General features: G+C 38.1%; 1 pseudogene; it reads left to right on the top strand.

Annotated features, from left to right (window-relative positions):
• The first annotated feature begins 14303 nt into the window (after nucleotides 1-14303).
• On the top strand, nucleotides 14304-14722 carry LOC141393090 (ubiquitin-like FUBI-ribosomal protein eS30 fusion protein; annotated as a pseudogene).
• Nucleotides 14723-14960: the final 238 nt, after the last annotated feature.

The raw sequence follows: 14960 nt of genomic DNA, 5'->3' as shown, positions 1-14960 counted from the left end.
TCAATTTAGTACTATTTGGATTTAGGTGAACGGATAGAGCTAGAATCTTGAAATTTGGAATGAGGGTCACTGATGGAGAGAAGCGATGAAAGGTTTTTGGAAATTCGAACTATAAGGGTACGAAAAGTACTAAATGGTACAAAATTTAGTACAATTTGGATTTCGGTGAACGGATTGAGCTGGAATCCTGAAATTTTGAATGAGGGCCAATGATGGAGATTAACAAAAGTACTAAATGGTACTAAATTTAGTACAATTTGGATTTAAGTGAACGGATTGAGCTTTAATCCTGAAATTTGGAATGAGGGTTCACTGATGGAGATTAACAAAAGTACTAAATGGTACTAAATTTAGTACAATTTGGATTCGGGTGAACGGATAGAGCTGGAATCCCGAAATTTTGAATAAGGGTCACTGTTGGAGAGCAACAAAGAAAAGTTTTTGGAAATTCGAACTGTATGTGCATGAAAAGTACTAAATTTAGTACAATTTGGATTTGGGTGAATGTATAGAGGTGGAATCCTGAAATTTGAAATGAGAGTCGCTGTTGAAGAATAACGATGAAAGGTTTTTGGAAATTCGAACTATAAGGGTACGAAAAGTACTAAATGGTACTAAATTTAGTACAATTTGGATTTGGGTGAACGGATAGAGCTGGAATACTGAAATTTGGAATGAAGGTCACTGATGAAAAGTAACAATCAAAGGTTTTTGTAAAGTCTACCTATTAGGGTACGAAAAGTACTAAATGGTACTAAATTTAGTACAATTTGGAATTGAGTGAACGGATTGAGCTGGAATCCTAAAATTTGGAATGAGGGTCACTGGTGGAGAGTAACAAAGAAAAGTTTTTGGAAATTCGAACTGTGAGTGCACGAAAAGTACTAAATTTAGTAAAATTTGGATTTGGGTGAACGGATAGAGCTGGAATACTGAAATTTGGAATGAAGGTCACTGATGAAAGGTAACAATGAAAGGTTTTTGGAAAGTCGACATATTAGTGTACGAAAAGTACTAAATGGTACTAAATTTAGTACAATTTGGATTTAAGTGAACGGATTGAGCTGGAATCCTGAAATTTGGAATGAGGGTTCACTGATGGAGATTAACAAAAGTACTAAATGGTACTAAATTTAGTACAATTTGGATTCGGGTGAACGGATAGAGCTGGAATCCTGAAATTTTGAATGAGGGTCACTGGTGGAGAGCAACAAAGAAAAGTTTTTTGGAAATTCGAACTGTAAGTGCACGAAAAGTACTAAATTTAGTACAATTTGAATTTGGGTGAACGGATTGAGCTGGAATCCTGAAATTTGGAATGAGGGGTCACTGATGGAGATTAACAAAAGTACTAAATTTAGTACAATTTGGATTCGGGTGAACGGATAGAGCTGGAATCCTGAAATTTAGAATGAGGGGTCACTGATGGAGAGTAACAAAGAAAGGTTTTTGGAAATTCGAACTATAAGCGTACCAAAAGTACTAAATGGTACTAAATTTAGTACAATTTAGATTTGGGTGAACGCATAGGACAGGAATCTTGGAATTTTGAATAAGGGTGACTGATGGAGAGTAACAAAGACAGGTTTTTGGAAATTCGAACTAAAAGTGTACGAAAAGTACTAAATATAGGACAATTTGGATTTGAATTAACGAATAGTGCTGAAATTTGGAATAAGGGTCACTGATAAAGAGTAAGAAAGGTGTACCAAAGGTCGAAAAGTCCTAAATGGTAGTGAGTGAAACTTGGAATTAAGATTACTGTTAGACTTAGAATTGACATATGGGGGTAACTTTAGAAAATCATACTAATGTGCACGAAGCAGTACTTAATGGTACTAAATTCGATACAATTTGTATTTGCGTGAACAGATTACTGTTGGAGTGTAGGATTGCGGTTACTTTGGAAATTCGTACTTATGAAAAAGTGCTAAATGAAAGTACATTGGCTATAATTTGGATTTAGGTGAACGAAAGAAGTGAGTTATGCAAGTTGTTTTTGGAAAGCCGTGTACGATAAGTGGCAAATGGTAAAAAATTTGGTACCTTTTGGTATTTGCTATATGGTACAGAATTTTGTACAATTTGTGATTTTGTAAAGGGGTGGAATTTTTAAATTTGAAATTCGGTATTAGATTAGCAATTGTTGTTTAGAGTGGAGGTAGAGATGAAGTTTTGAAAATTCGCACTTATTTATACAAAAAGTACTAAATAGTAATATAATTGCTTTCAGCGGAACATATAAAGCTAGAAAAGTGAATTGCGGTCGGGATATATGTTGAGTATAAGGAAGTAAGCTTTGAAACCTTTAATTATGTGTACGAAAAGTTTGGTAACATGATGGTACCAAAACCATTTTGGTATTGTGTAAACGGTTAAAGTGAGAAATACCTACTATAGGTGAACGAAGAGTACTAAATGGTACTAAATTTGGTGTTGGGTGTAGGAACAAAGCTTGGATTATATAATTTGGACAAAAAATACGAAATGGAAAAATATTTGTTATGAAGATCACTCTGAATTTGGAGATAAAGTTCGGAGTTCGGTTGGAAAATGTGCATATAATCTTCAAAATGCTCTAAGTCTTCAAAATACCTCTTCTAATAAAAGTGGATTGAAGTAGACATTTTTTAAATAAAGCTTTTATATCCTCTGAGTATTTAAGGTCCAAATGTAAAGAAAATTGGACAGTATAGATTTGTTCTATTTTTAAAAAACACTAAGTCGTGGGGTACCGTTATATGGGGATATATTTCGAAAATTTTACGAACCTATTCGGGTTCTTGGCGAAGCCGCTGAAGCTAGAACCTTGAATTGTGAATGTTCGTTATTGTTGTTGTGAAGGAGTGAGGGAAAGTTTAGTGTTTGGAAATTCGTATTGGGAGGGAATGCTGTGTAAGTGAAGGAGTAAAACCAGAAGTCAAGTCTGAAATTTGCAATATGAGTCGCGGTTGGTGTATGTCTGTGATATGAGGTCGTAGTTTGGGAAATCCGAAATAAAAAATATAGTAGCTGTGCAGGGGTGCGATACGGCAGATATGTTTTTTTTTGGAATTAAATCGATTAAATGTTGGTATTTAAAATAGATTTTAATACAACAGAACAGAGTTCATATATATTTTATGCCCTTTCCGCATACGAAGTAGCGGGTATTTGCTAGTCAACTATATGCGTGGACGCCAGCTGTTTGTGCAATTCAAACATAAGAAGTCTACAGTGAAACAGCGATTCCCCAAGGCGGGTGATATCTGTATCACCCTGCAGACGGCATAGAGAGCGTAGTGTATGCGAATGATTGTACAATCTTGGCGTCGGATCCGATCGTCGATGTCATATGCGATAGGTTAAATATCTACATAGCTGAATTATTGCATACACGATAAGCTGCATTTGTTACTCCAGCTAATCCAGTTAAACCTACTCGTCTGAATTTTTTAATCTGGACACATAGGAACCCGAACTAGATATACGACAACAAACATGCATAATTTTCACGACAATCGGATCTAAGTTTTAGAACGACCCAAGTTACAATCGGCCAGAATTGTCACTTCAGCTAAAACTATATAAGCCAAAGGTGACCAAATGATGTCGGCAGCTTTGCTCACCATTCTATTAATTCGTGCCGGAGTTGAACACAACACCGGTCGTGGGATCAGGCTTTGCGATGCGATGTACTGTTTGCAATAACTGGTGCCACATGAGGAGGTGCTCAGTCCTCACCACACACCGCAACTGGTCTCCCATTTCATTGCGAGCTGTTTTGTCAGCAGCCTACAACATCGAGCATACACTCTCCTACACTCTGAGAAATTCCATCCATTCTCAACGTTCAATGGTACTGTTCAGTATGTCGAAGTGTATTTCGGTGGCACATAATATCCGTTCATTGCAATGGCTGCAATAACTAGTGGCACATGATGCTATGTACCACCTTGCGTTCACACAGGGACTGAGTCCGGCAGCAACAACTTGTCTTCCGTCTAGACATTCTTCTAGTACCACCACTAGCGCTCCGTATAGTTCTCTATCCTGTAGTACGCCTACTAGTGTCCATGCTAGTTTTTCTACTATCTTTCAATCCAGTTCTGCGACCAGCACTCGGTATAGTTTTTCATCCAGCAGAACTCCTGTTAGTGTCCAAGCTATTTATTCGTACTGTTTGAGTAATAAAACTACAACCGTCTCGTTGGGTTGTAAATTATATTCTAATTTTATTCAAGATAAAATGAATCTTAAGAACTATGTTACAAAATAATTCTTAGCCTATCTTCTCTTATTCTATGCTCTTATCACTACAAGAACGTCTTCCCTTGTTGAGTGCATTATCACTTGGGCGATGCCTTTATTATCAATGCACCCCAGCCGTTCACATAAACTGCTTTCTCTTATGCTCTACTTATCTAAAATATATATTGCCCATGGTACTTAAATATTTTATGATCGAACATATTAATAGAAAATGTTGCTGCTGGAAAACTGACTGATTAAAATATTTTCCAATATTACACGAAGTTCCCCAACAGCACAACCATTACTAAATCATGTACAAATAATTTGTACACGTACAGTTCTGAGGCTAGCACTACGTCTACTTTTCCATCCAGCAGAAGACCTACTGGTGTCCTTGTTGTATGTCCAGTAGCACTCCTACTAGTGTCCATGGTAGTAATGTAGCTAGTTATTCTACTAGCTATTCTTCCATTTGTAAAGCTAGTATTCCGCATAGCTCTCCATCCTATAGAACTACTACTAGTGCGCATGCTAGCGGCACGACTAATATTCCAACTTGTCTTCCAATTCCAGTTCCGAATGCTAATAAAATCCATTCCAGACAACAGCATGATGCACATCCTTTTACTAATTCCATCCGCCTATGTACTTATTGTCCCAAGTGGTGTACTACTTATTGCGAACCAGATAGACTAATCCGATCAATAAAAATTTCACTACGAAAATTACTGCCAGATGTTCGAGCTCTCCAGACATTCCCTCATTCGCTCCTTCTAGAGATATCTATCCATCCAGGTCTTCCAGATTGGCACAACAACGCGAACAATTTCGTGCCGAAAATCCAGCTGATGACCAAATTGAGCAGTTGAGTGCTGTGATTGATGTGCTAGTTCTAGAGCACAGGCGATCTAAGTGGCTGGAACACCTTAACCGCTCCAACATCAATTCGAATCTGCTTTGGTCCACCATAAAGAGTTTATTCTGGTTTCAACATTAATAGAAATCTCCCTTCAACAGCATCCAATGTTTCGATACCAGAGAGTGTGCTACACAGTTCTGCAGTCAATTCATAAAGCCCAGCAAGCCGCTATCCAGAGGTGCAAGAAACTCAAAAAAAAAAAAATACGCAACCTAGTGACACGGTTTCGGGGAAGCTCGTAGCACAACAACAATGTCTAGTGTGGATCACATTAATGAGGAGACCAGGATGCTGCTAGTCACACACAGTGTGTTGCTGATTAGACACGGCATCCTATCTACAGTGTCATCCCAGTCGTCTGCTTGTAAAGGTAGATCTACCTCACCGACACATCCGTCAGGACTTCAGGTGCTATTGTGAAGGCATTCAAGAAGTCATTCAATTGGACGGCAGCCGATTGTCGATAGTAGACTCCATAAAACCCTGCATCAACCCTGTTTTATTCTGGTACAACTTCATTCCGGGCATAGTAGTAGTATATTTTTATTTTCAAAAAAAAAAACAGTTTTAAATTATTTGTTTAAGCAATATATCGTCACCATAACGTAATCGACGTAACCGACATGAAAATCGAAATTCGTTTTTTGGCGTAATCTGATACATAAAGCAAAATTTCAAGCTTCTACGTTCAAAAACAAGGATGCTATTCAAGAAATGGCATTTCGGAAAATGGGATAATATTGCAGATTTTGTTGTAATAGAGGATCTCAAAACTAAGCACTTCAGCGTTTTTGGTTTCACTACTAATTCCCCTTCGTATATGATCGATAATATCCCATATACTCGCCTTCATAAGATTAATATTCCATAAAACAGTTTTTAATTTTATAACGTTTTTTGCTTCTCCTGTAAAGTTTTGGTTTTGTGGGTTACGTCTTCGGGCATTTATGGTGACGATATGTAAGAATTAAATAGTAAGGTTTTCAATTACTATAGAGAACATATTGTATTATGGTATATGAACCCATATCCAACTACATGCACACAAATAATAAATATATTTTCCGTACCTTTTCCATTTTTTAATCAAATTCTACAGGTAAGAACAATCGAGTTCATCCGAAATGTTACAACAACAACAACTAACACATCTTCATTCATACAGACATTTGCTTAGAATGTTTTCGAATGTAAATATTGTGTGACTGAACACAACATCAGCTACGGATGAAATTTAAATTTAATTCATTTTCAATCAAATACCAACAATTATAAAAACAGTTAACCCCAATCAGGTAATCTAAAAACCTCTAATGATTATGGACATGTTTCCAATTAAAAATCCACCCTCGCTGCAAATCAAAATATGTTAACATTTGTGATCAAACCCACAACATCAACAACATCAAACAACTTTTGAACTTAGACCAATCGACGATGTTTGGTCATTTAATTTTGAACACAGTTATTAACCGGTACTAACTGCAGGATTAGTCGGTGGTACATAGTTGTTAGCGTTGATATTGTCGCTACTGTTGTTATATTTTATTATTTTGGAGAGAGGTTTAGGGTGGAAGGAAGGGTATAACAATAAACAACATTACTTAATTATATTGAATTTTTGTGCAATCATGTTTAGCCATTAGCTGGGCTTCGGCTGCTGCTGCATGCAACATTTCCACATCAACAACTTTTTTGTTTGTTCCATTTGACGGCTGACTAAAATAGTTTTCAATAACGATAGCAATAGAATGTGGCCGAAAATAAGCGGTTAATACGGCACACTTTTAATTTGTTAGCACCAACAATAATGGCTTTGTTGCCCAATTTTCCTAGCCGAAAATAAAATCAATTGCCAAATTTTAACAACCTTGCTTGCATTCGTCTAAATATGGACACGAATCGTATCTTGATTGGCATGAGATTAAATGACTCGAAAAAAAAAACATTGCACCGTACCCAGCGACTAGCACGCTTAAGTTATGACCATTTCTGGTTTGCAGTAGCATTCGTTGCAGCTCATTGGCATTGTCTGTCTGCCCGGATTTAAGCTGTCATGCCGTGTCTAAAAATAAATCAATTTTTGTGCTACAGCCTTTTACGTCAAACAGCAATGACCAGACGACGGCACCTTCCTTACTCCCACGCAATTCAAACGTACACCACCAACAAGCACAACGGCAAATGGCTGAGGAAACCACCAGCAGAAAATTTGTGCAGAATTTTAATTGATTGCCGATTGTGTTGATGATTGAAAGGCATTTAATTAATATTTACAGGAGGACATTATGTAAATTTAATTGTGAAAAACTGAAAGAAAATTACCAACAGGTTGCCGGTTCGGTTGATCGGTCGATTGAACAATTCAGAGTGGGCGGACAATGAAATGCTGGTGAGACCACCCTTTTGGTTTCGTTTTAAACAAAAATGAATGCAATATCATAATTCATGACGTTTCTACATGCCACCACTTTTGCTCGGTAATTGCTTTGTAATAATAAAATATTATCTGCTCTGGCCAAATCCAGTTGAACGAACATTCGAACAGTTGTTAGATGTGGAACAATTTAATAACCATTTAGATTGTCGATCATAATAACAGATTGCAGATAATATTTTCATGACATGTCATAATTCGTTCATATGTCTAAACTAAGCTGATGCTGAAAATTGCCATAAAATGTGATAATGAATGAAACCAAAGGTTAGACGTTTTGTTATCAAGGCCATGTCTTTTGAACCATAACAAAAATGTCAGTGTGGGTTATACATATGTTATAAGAACAATGCAGAAATGCAACTACCAATGCAACCGCATTCTATGCACAGCTCACATACACCAGATTTATTTTCCTCAATTCACTGCGAATATTGAAAATCATGAATACAAGCGACAACATCACCTTCTTCATCATAAGAGTGGACGTTACGAACTGATCAATGTTGTATTTCGATGCAACACTGAGGTGGCTATGGCGGTCTAGATCGCGGTCATAAGGTCCAATTCAGTTTTGGGCGTTATGCTGGTTGCAAAACCATTGGACATGGATTTCGTTTTTAATAAAAATTTACCAGCGTCGTGGAAATCAACTGATTGTGATACGGCTGTTTTGGCAACGTACAGCTGTAGGTTGCTACAAATACAGAAAATATTAACGATAGAAAAAGTGACGAACCGGCGATCTCTAAGGTCAATGATAAAACCAACCAGTTTACGGCTGACATAACCTATTCTTGGGTGGGGAGGGTCTACCCGAGACTCTGAAGACAATTAAGGCAGCATAGAGAGACAAAGTAGTGAACTCCTAGACCAACTGGATAGACATGTTACGGAAGAGCAAAATCAGGACAAACTCCCGAAGGACTCGCTACTCAACTTGACCCTAACTGACAACGCGCTGGACACGACGGTGATCCCATGCAATTCTACTGAAGATGACGAACGCAAAATGAAGAAAAGGAGTATGGACGGTGATGCTCAACTGGCAGTAAGCCCAGGTGGACCTGTATCGGGGCCGGTATTAAACTTCAAGGGCAGGATGCAACTGGATCATAAACTGATGTTGGGGAATCCAAGGAAGCTCAAACAACAGTCAATGACCTTAAGGACAGATCTGCCAAAGAAGTTAAGGATACGAAGCACTAAAAACGTGCTGTAACGTATCTACACAAATTCGTGGACTCTGAAGACCATTGAAGATAGCTTTGAGAGGCAGAGTAGTGGAACTCCTAGACCAACTGGATAGACATGTTCCGGAAGAGCAGAATCAGGACATACTCCCGAAGGACCCGCTACTCAATTTCATCCTAATATGCAACGCGCTGGACACCACGGAGATCCCATGCAAGTCTACTGGGGAAAACGAAAGTATAATGGAAGAAGGCGGTATGGACAAAGATGCTCAACTGACAGCAACCCCATTTCCATTGAAGTTAAGGTTACGAAGCACTATAAACGTGCTGCGACGTATTCACGCAAATTCTTGGGACGAGACCCGAATTAGCAACCTGAAAATGAGGTCTTCTTCATCAGAGCAAATTGAGGTTCATGAAGAAATTCAAGTCAACTTACCCTCATGTATCCCGACGCGAACTATATGTGGATAAGATATTACTTGCAGCCCCTGCAGTTACTCAAACCAAAGTACCTAAAGAGTCTGCGGTGGCAAGCAAAAAAATAGATGTGACTGCTCAAAGCAGTTCGAAGGGAATGAAGAAGGCTAGAGATTCTACTCCTAGACCAATTGACTTCTGTAAAGGTGAACATTTGGCGAAGGGGTCTGCCATAGAGATCGCCTTGCCTGCCGAGGAAATATTGGAAAAATAAATAGGCTGCAAGGTAGTCAAGGTGGCTGGATCAGAAGACGGCCAAAGCTTCACAGCATACTACTGTGAACCGTGTTAGATCCTCAGAAGCGCACGCCTAAGAAGACTAAGACTTCTCCGGTAGCCAACCCATCAACCTCCTACGTGGCTGACATAGCCTGGAAAGTCAAGCAGAATTAGTCCAGTACCGAAGAAGTCTGCCTCTATGCCATATGTGTTCACGCTTGGTACGGCGGTGCGATGTTTTTTCGGTAATTTACACACATACTTCACGATTGCCAAGAAGGAGCGTAACAAAGAGGACAAATGTTTTCATTTGTTGTTGTTCAACAGTTTGTTTGACCAATACATTTACAATAATTGCGTTTTCTACAATACATTCTCATTTTAGTCGTTCTCTTCTTGGTCACGTATGATCTATGCACGACTCAAATCAGAAATGGAACAGTAAAACCTAGGAAATATTGGATCCAGAAACGTAAAATGGCTACAATGTAGTCAAGGTGGCTGGGCCAACTGTGAAACCTTAAGACGGACAAAGCTTCACAGCATACATCGTTAAAACGGCCTGAATCTTCAGATGGACCCCAGTCCTTGCCCGAAATACGATGATTTCACAGGTAACCATCCCATTAACCTCCTACGTTGCTGTCAATGACCAGAAAATCAAGGAGAATAAGTCCAGTACCAGCGAAATTCACTGGTTTTTCATCGAATCCGTTCTTCGAAGGATCATTGTTTCTGACATGATGGTAAATCAGGGTGACCGCCAGTTAGGCGCTGCAGAACTGACCTTCAAAAGGTCGTCAATGCCATTAAGTGGTATAACAAAAAATCGCGAGATTCCCTTGTTGAGGGAGTTAATAGACTTAGTGAACTTTGAGAAGGGACTAATCTTACTGAGGACTCCATATCTGTAATGCCACCTTTATGGCTTGTCCAACTAAGTAACCACCATCTTCTGAGAATATAGACGAAGCTTCACAGCATAAAACTGTTAAACGGTTTAGATCTAAAGAAGGCCTCCAGCCCTCGATCAGGAAGACGGTTACTTCTCATTTAACAAATCCATCGACCTCCTACGTAGCTGCCATTAACAAGAAATTCGAGGAGAATTAATAAGTCCAGTACCGAGAAAACAACTACCTCCTCGGAAAAATCGACCTTCAAGGCACATGGACAAGGGCGCTGACGTCTTTCGAGTGGCAACTATCGACCGAGCTGACCCCGAGGGAAACTGGGCAAAAGTCACTGGTTGCTTGTCGAAACCGATCTTCAGAGGATCATTGTTACCCGCACGATGGTAAATCAGGGTGACCGTCAGTTCGGCAGCGCCTACCTTCTACAGTTGGGCAATTGAATGACCTAGTTCACTCTCCTAGTTCAAAAACGTATGAGTAACGTCACACAAACTAATGTGTGATATTGTGTATACACAGTTTGTTCATACAAACGAACGATGTCCATTGAACTAGATAGTGAACTAGGTCGTTCAATATAGTTCAATTTGCACAACTCTACTACCTTCAAAAGGGCATCAATGTTATTAATTGCCATAACAACAAATCGCGAGATTCCCATGTTGAAGCAGTTAATAGCCTTAGTGAACTTTGTGTAGGGGCTAATCTTGCTGCGGTCTCCATATCAGGCAGTGCAAAGGTAGCTCATACTGAAAATGCTGGAGTTTCAAAATCCAGATCTCCTTACATCTGACTGGACTATCACTAGTCTAACCCATCGTAAAGAAAATTAAGGTATGCACATTAGGTTGACTGTGGATTCTATAAGGGAGAGCTATTTGAGAAAACGTAAGGGAAAATGAACTCCGGTTTGGGATGGGCTCGGTTCCGTCTGGGAGGCGTCCATAATTCGGCGAAGGGGTCTGCCTCTATGCACGAAAGGCAAGGGTAAAGCCGAAGAAATTTTGGGCCCAAAAACCTGCAAGGAATTCAAGTTGGCTGGGCCAACTGGGAAACCAAAATCTTCTGAGCAGACAGACAAAGCTTCACAGCATAAAACTGTAAAACGGTTTAGATCTTCAGAAGGCCTCTAGCCCTCGCCCAAGAAAACGGTGATTTCTCAGGCAGCCAACCCATCGACCTCCTACGTAGCTACCATTGCACAGAAAGTCAAGCAGAATAAATCCAGTATTGAGCAGACAACGCCTACCTTTAAAAGATCATCAATGTTATTAATTGTCATAACAAGAAATCGCGAGATTCCCTTGTTAAGGCAGTTATTCTTACCCCTTGCAAGGAGGATGGATGTATTGACATTAGGGTGACTGTGGACTCTATAAAGAAGGATTATTTGAGAAAACTAGGGATACGCAGTAAATGTAATAATCGGTTTTTAGATTATTCGGTTTTCGTGAAAAACTTAAAACTGGGGCCTAATTACGTGATTCGACATCGAGTTGTTTCGACCCGAGTACTCAAGGTTGGGATGACAACATTCGTTATCGAGTAAAATTATCGAGAAATTGAGCATAAATTTGCGAGTAATTTCTCGTAGCCAAATGGCCTATCGTAAACACACAAAATGAAAGATTTCTTATTGTATTTGTGTTTAAAATGTAAAAAATTGTTGTTTATTGACGGTTTATAGAGGAAAAATGATATTAGTAAATAATTGTGAGCATTTTTTACACAAAATAAGAGAAATTGGGAAAAGCCCTTTTCAGTCGTTTTAAGAAATTGTGATAAAATTATAATTAAAATAAATACATATGCATGCTATCATTAACCAAAAATTAGTGTTTGCAGTCGTTAAAATATAAGTTGAAACAATAAGCATTTCTGCAAAACAAAAAATTATTTAATATTAATAGGCTTTATTTTATAGGTGAACAACTTTTAATAAAGTGCATTTTAAATAGTTCATCCCCCGTTGTTTACCAAAGGAAATACTCTCTCAGAGAGGCTAATGCAAAATACCCACCAAATTCTCTCATTTGTTTTAAGAGAGAATTATTAAGGTAGATGTATTAGCAATCTGTAACAAGAATGACAAAACAATTTTGCAAACATTAATAATTTTCATATTTTCTTAGCACAACTTCATTCCGAAATTATTATTCAATGTATTGTTCAAAAAATTCCACAAATATTTACATTTTTTCATTCATAATTTTGTTTTTTAGTTTTTGATTTGAAATAAACACATTTTTTGACGTCTACCTTCATAACATTCCCCAAAGAACACATAGTCGATTACCGGTTACTCTCGAAACATTCGATCAGTGATTTCGATCGAGTCTCATCATGCCGTTTTTATCTCGTGTCGAAAACTTATTCACGAGTAAATTCTCGATCGAATCGAATCACATAATTAGGCCCCTGGATTTTCGGTTAGTCGATTATTTGAGAGAGTCCTAAAAGTCGACTTTCGATTAATCGTTAACCGCCGAAAACCGATTATAATCGTATATAATCGACCATTTTCGTTGATGCGATCCGTGATGTTTATATGTATACACAAAAGTACCGTCGATTACTCGGTTTTAGAACACCCAATAGTCAACTACGACTAATAGTCGACCACGATTAATAGTCGACTACGAATACATAGTAGTTGACTCCGTCTTCCGAAAGTCGATTAAGAATAATCGATTACAGTTAATAGTCGAATACGATTTTTAGAAATTTAATGGCTAATAATCTATTATCCGAAATCGATTTTACGCATCCCTAGATAAAACGTTGCTTAAGTTACTCGTGATCAACAACATGATGACGGAATTGGATAACACTATGCAACACTGAAAATGCAAACAACTTCTAGTATGCATTTTTTGAAAGTACATATTTAGACTACAAAAACTCTAGTAGGGTTTTGTCCTGTCAGATCCAGTTCGGATTTTATGGCCTAATATCTCAGAAACGAATAGGAATTTGGCCTTGCTGTCTTTAGCAATATTGTAGACCTAAACAAGTAGAACTTATCTTTTGAAAAAGCCACATAAGAAAAACTACATCTAGGGCATCAAAATCTATAAAATATAGAAAATGTTACATAATTGCTGAAATTCGGGTCAGTATCGGCTAAACTATTGGAAGTTGAACCAAGTAACCTTTTGCAAAAATCTTCCACATAAAGTTCTCAACAATTCTTTAGATCATTCTGAAACTCTAAAATGCTTACTTCTTGTTGTTTCAGCGGTATTTTGCATCATATCTTTTACAACACGTATTTCAAACACAGTTCACACCAACAGTTTATTCTCGCATTTCGGATTTCAGTGCATTATTGACATTTTTATTAAATGGTCGTTGAAAAATGTATTGAAAACAACGGCATAGAGGCATTTTACAACAATGACATGTTCTGAAGAGTTGTGTATTACATTCCAGGGTATATTTTTCTAAAAGAAAATATTCAGAAAAAATTAACGGTTTTTTTAACGGTGCGAAATGTATAAAAATTGTGGAATTTTTGCATATATTTTGAAATTTGAGGCAGCATATGTAGTTTTTCGAGTTCATTATTTCTCCAAATATTTTATTCTTGTCCTTATCTACAAATTTGCTTCAGAGGTCAGAAGAAGATTCGCATTGGTTTCAGAGATATAGCCCCGAATTTCTTTAAAAACTCAATATTTAACCATGTTTAGATGGGGCTATAAAATCCGAGCTGGATATGACACAACAAAACCCAACTTGGGTTTCCTGTCGTTTGGGTCTGTACCTTAAAAAAATCCTCAGTTCGAATTGTTTGCACAAGATCACCTTAAAAATGTTGCACAGTGTAATCAGAGTGCTAAAGTTAACTTGTTTTGACTATAGCACGCTCTGTTAAAATGAAGAAGGGACTTTGCTGTTCACGCAAGTGACAAGAACACATCAACAACATGCAATTGTTTGTACGTGGTTTGAAAAATGTTGAGACTCTTGATGTCCATCAAGATGTCACCATTGCCGCTATTAAGGCTCAAATTGCCCGGCTCCATGGCTACAATACAGAGGAAATCGTTTTGAACTGCGAAGGCAATGCCTTGGCCAACGAAACCCCCATCTCTGCCTTGTCCTCTTTCGAATTGGATATCACCATTCCCATGTTGGGTGGTAAGTGCACGGTTCTTTGGCTCGTGCCGGTAAAGTTAAGGGTCAAACCCCAAAGGTAGAAAAGCAAGAAAATAAAAAGAAGTAGACCGGTCCTGCTAAGAGACGCACCCAATACAAGCGTCGTTTCGTCAACACCGTCTCCGGTTTCGGTCGTCGTGATCCCAATGCCAACTCTGCTTAGTTTTAAGCTGTGCAGTGCAGTGCTGAAGTCGTTTTTACCATATCTATAAAAACTAAAAATGTTTATTTTAGAAATTTCCATATAAAAAGGTGAAAACACACAAAAAACAAAAAAGTCTTAAATCCCGACCAAAGACCGACAAGGAAAATTGGGCCTTTTGTCCTATTTCATTTTGGCAACGATTGGGAGGTCATACGATCTAATTTCACATTTCATACCAATATAAATGATCAAAATT

Source organism: Musca autumnalis, unplaced genomic scaffold, assembly GCF_047663935.1.
Source record: "Musca autumnalis isolate F117 unplaced genomic scaffold, ASM4766393v1 scaffold_2, whole genome shotgun sequence".
In the NCBI taxonomy this organism is placed as follows: Eukaryota; Metazoa; Arthropoda; class Insecta; order Diptera; family Muscidae; genus Musca; species Musca autumnalis.
Note: the sequence above shows the minus strand (reverse complement) of the source record. Positions and strands in the feature narration are given on the sequence as shown.